Here is a 5046-nt window from a genome sequence, read left to right as displayed (position 1 = left end):
TAGATGTCATTCTGTATTCCACAGTTCATGAGGTAGATCTTTCACAGTCACGTACACGTTCAACACAGCAGTGAGTCCAAATTTTCTCCCCAATTTTTACTTAAACTCTAACCTCCCAAGGATACTTGAAACTTCCATTTTTTGCCACTGAACCTCTAAATGTACTCATCTGCCCTCTTTCCTATCTTAATATGGGATGTACTCCTATCAAAGTGAATGAAATCCCTCCTCTTTAACCAAACCCACTTGTTCACTGTTCAGGTCACATTCCCTCCACCACGCCCAGGACGTTTATTCTAAAGTATTTTCTTTTTTCTCATGGCTACCTCACTACCACTTCCACGGTCTTCTTTCCAGAATTACTTGAATAAACGCTGGCACCCTCATTTGTCCAACAGCTTCTTACTTGTCATTTGGTTCCTCTTGCTATGTGACACCTGCTATTCCTGGGAATTTGTTCTCTATGCCTTGCTTTCCCCATTCGCTGAGCACATTACCAAGGTCCCAAGCTTTCTACTGAACACATTTGTATGATAATTTTCAAATTGGTAATCCCAACCCTAGGCTTGTGCACATGTTCCACCTTCTCTTTCCTCACTCATTGTAATATATCAAGCCTCCAAAGATGTCTCAAAAATCAACAAATCTAAATGAGATGTATGTTCCTCCTTCTTCTTTGTTCCTTGTCCCACCAGATGACATCAACACTCATGTAAGAATTATTTTTAATGACCAGTGACAGAATATATCATAAAACACTGAGTGAAGTATTTGGTCCTGGGAAAGCACTTAGGTCACTACATACTTCTCATAATCAAATTGCATAATATTTCTAAGCTTCAGTGTCAGCTTGCTCTAAGGTAGAGATGTTAATAGTGACCACTGAGAACTAAATGTGATAATGCAAATACAATATCCAGTATATGATCAGCATTCAGTAATTTTTATTTATTGCTAGGAGCACCATGACTACTGGTATTATTGTTATCAGTACAGGCAGTACTTATCTCAGGTCAAAGTCCTCCTCTGTGTGTATCTGCTTTCACAAGCCAGGCCCAGGCCCAGCCGGCATCTCCCCTGTAGCACTCACAAGTCTCCTAAGTAACATCCCTGTCCTCAGTTAGGCCGTTTTCAACCTATTCTCCACTACTACAAACATAAGTGACAGACCAAACATTTCAGGTTGTTTCCTTTTTCTAAAATGATTCAATGGTTCATCTTTGTTTGTCTTATGTTAAAGTCTAGATTTATTGGAGCAATTGAAAATATGTCATCTAGTGAATGTTTGTTTTTCTAGTCACGTCTTCTGGCTTTCCCCACTAACTTTTAATAATTAAACCAGAATGTTCTCTTTTTTAAAATCCCCTAAAACTTTTCAGACCTCTTTCCCACCAAAATCTTCATAGATGCAATATATATAGATATAGATATAGATATAGATATAGATATAGATATAGAGATATAGATATAGATATAGATATAGATATAGATATTACTCAGTGAGCCCACTCAATGAGTAATTATTAAGCATAGTTCAGATCTCAGCTTATATGACAATTTTTTAAGGAAGATTTAGCTAATAGGCACTCTGCCTACTTTATCACACACTTGTGTGACCAATGTCACCTTTTCCATTCCTTTCTTTGATATTATCAATTTCCTATGACTGATCTAACCATGTGCCACAAATTTGATGGTTTAAGTAAACAGAAGTGTGTTCTGCCATGTCTAGGAAGCCAGATCACCAAAATCAAAGTTTCAGCAGAGCCGTGCTTTCTTCAAAGCCTCTAAGGACAGAGGCTCTCCTTCCTTTCCCAGCTTTTGTAGTCCTGTGTTCTTTGTCTCTGAAAGTATAACTCTAATCTCTATCTCAGTCTACACTGCCTTCTTGTTTGTATCTCTGTGTCTTCTCCACTTCTATGATCCTCTAAATCCAGGAGGATTTCACCTTGAGATTCATAACTAATTACATCTTCAAAGATACTATTTTTAAATAGGGAGGCATTCTTTTTTTTGCTGTTGGGTTTTGAGATAATATTCAATTCATTAGCTTGTCAAGTTTATTCACGGGACTCTATGTTCCATGAAGGGAATAATTATGTCCATATTGTCCATCACTATGAGGTCAGTTTGGCATATGTTCTATTCCTATGAAGTAATTATGTAATGCAGGGCTCTCAAGCCTGGTCTCAGTTGGGACTAGTTTCATGGAAGATAATTTTCCCGTAGACAGGGTAGGGGTAGAGGGTGGGCTAATGTGGCTTCAGGATGACATTTACTGTACACTTCATTTATATTATTATTTCTATTATTGCATTATTTATATACACTGTATTAGTATTATCGCTACATTGTAATATATAATGAAATAACTATACCACTCCCCGTAATGAGGAATCAATGGGAGGTCTGAGTGTGTCATCATACAGCTAGATGGCCTCTCCTGGAGGTGACGAGAGCCAGTTTACACAGGAGAATTCCTGTTCCCACGAGCACCTAAGGCCATTGCCGATGTGGCAGAGATCAGGCTATCACGTGTGCTCTGGGGAGCAGCTCTAAACACAGATGAAGCTTCACCTGCCCCCACTCACCTTCTGCTGGGTGGCCCAGTTTCTAACGGACCACGGCAGACACTGGTCTGAGGCCTGAGGGCTGGGGAGCCCAGGTATAGTGAATGTATTTCTTCCTCTTAGCTTTCACCCAGCTCTTCTACCACATTATCACTGTATCCGGCAACCTCCATGACTACTTCTATTGTCTCCATTGAAATGGATTCATGCCTTGGCCTAGAAGTGAAATGTACCCCTCTACCCAAAATAAACAGATTCAGCAGCAGAAAAAGTAAAGACACAATGAACTGAATAATGTCAATTCGTTAGCTGGATATAACAGACATCTATGGAGTATTTCATCATCCAATAACAGAATGTAAAGTTTGTGAAGCTGACGTAGAACATTCACCAACATGGACCATATTCTGGGACATAAAGTACACCTTAATAGCCAGGCATGGTGGTATGCACCTGTAATCCCAGCAAGTGGGAAGCTGAGGCCAGAGGATCAGCATGAAGTTGAGGCCTGGCTGGCCTGCATAATAAGTTCAAGGCCAGCCTAGATTATGCAGTGAGATGCTGTCTCATTAACCAAAAGCAAAACTAGCTAAACAAATAAATACACTATAACAAAGTTTAAAGAATACAAATTTATAATGTAAAAAAATAAAAAGATAAAAAAATTTATAATGTCTGTCCAATAGAGTTAAACTGGAAATCTGTAACAGAAAGGTGCCTGAGAATCTCCAAACTGTTGAACATTAAAGCAAACACTTCTCAATAGTAAATAGGCTAAAAAGAAAACATAAAATAAAGATAAAAATATCTTAAACAAAATGAAAAGGAAAATACAATTTATCAAAGTAGGAGGTGCTTATAGCAATTATTATAAGGAAAATCATAACATTGAGTGTATATATTAGAGGGCAGAAAAGCTAAATAAAAATGATCCTAGTTTCTATCTTAAGAAATTAGAAGGACCAACCAGACAGCTCAGGGGACTAAAGTGCCTGCTTGGGCAGGCACAAGGACCAGAATTCAATCCTAAGCATGCTGTGCCGGTCCCACCCCTGGGGCACACTGAGACAGCAACTGAGACTGGGCACAGTGGCATGTACCTGTAATCCCAGTGCTTGGGAGGCTGAAAACAGGAGTACCACTATGAGTTTGATCTGTGTAGTGAGACCTTGTAGACCTTGTACTAAATAAAAAGAAAAAATTAGAAAAAGAGGGGCAAATTGAATCCAAAGTAAAAATAAGAAAATAAATAATAATAATCAAAGCATAAGCCAATGTCATTGATAACAGGAAATCAATAGAGGACATGAAAAACTAATTTTTAGACAACATAATAAATTCTTCTAGCTAACAAGAAGAGACACATATTACTAATACTGAAAATGAAAGAGGTGACAACATAACAAATCCCATGGACACTGAATGGAAAATAAAAGAGTTCTCTGAAAACTCTATGCCCACAAAGTTTGATAGCTAGAAGAAATAATCAAATTTCTTGAAAAACACGATTCACCATAATTCACCAAAAAAAAAGAAATAGACAACGTAAGTCATACCTAAGAAACAGAATTAATAATTGATAATCTTCCAAAATAGAAAGCACTAGATGTATTCACTGACAAATTCTGTAAACTCTTTAAGGGAAATAAAAGTCATAGTAATCCTTTACAATCTCTTTCAGAAGATAGAAACAGATTACCAGATATAAGCACGTAAAACTGGCCCAAGTAAAAATTTTTAAGCATTAATTGCTACCTTCAAAAAATGAATAGGAATTAGTAGTGCAACCATCTTAACTACCCTGTATATACACATACATGATTTTTCCCTTCTTTTTCATCTTTTTCTCCTTTCATTGCAGACTACAATGTGAAATATAACAATCACTGTTGAATACTGTCATCTTTGTTTTTTAAAAAAAATTGCATATCATTCCTAATGTCTTACCTATTATTTTTCTGTTCTCTTTAAAATAAAACAATAAATTAGAAAAGAAGATAGACAGAGAAAATACCCTCTTCCTCATTTTAGGAAGCCAGGCTATCTTAGCACTAAAACCAGACAGATAGTACAAGAAAGCCACGAGTCCAAATTTCTCCCAACCATAAACCCAAAATCCTCAACAAAATATTAGCACATCACATCCATCCAGGTATAAGAATAACTGTATACCAAGTAAGATTTACCCCAGGAGTGCAAGAATGGGTCATCATTCAAAAGTTAATTAACATCATCTGTCACATTGGCAATCTCAAAAAGAAAAATCATATGGTCGTATCAGTAAGTGCAGAAAAGCATCTGACAAAACCCAACACCCATTTATAATAAATAATGACAGTAACATAAGACTAAAGGATAACTCCTTAATTTCATAAAGAATTTCTACTAAAAATCCCTATATCTAACAGTACATGCTATTTAATGGTAAGAAACTCAAAGAAGAGACCCAGTCCTAGCCCAGGTCCGGTGAGTGTGC

This window comes from Octodon degus, unplaced genomic scaffold (assembly GCF_000260255.1).
Source record: "Octodon degus isolate 3935 unplaced genomic scaffold, OctDeg1.0 scaffold00004, whole genome shotgun sequence".
Taxonomy (NCBI): domain Eukaryota; kingdom Metazoa; phylum Chordata; class Mammalia; order Rodentia; family Octodontidae; genus Octodon; species Octodon degus.
This window is presented reverse-complemented; position numbering follows the sequence as displayed.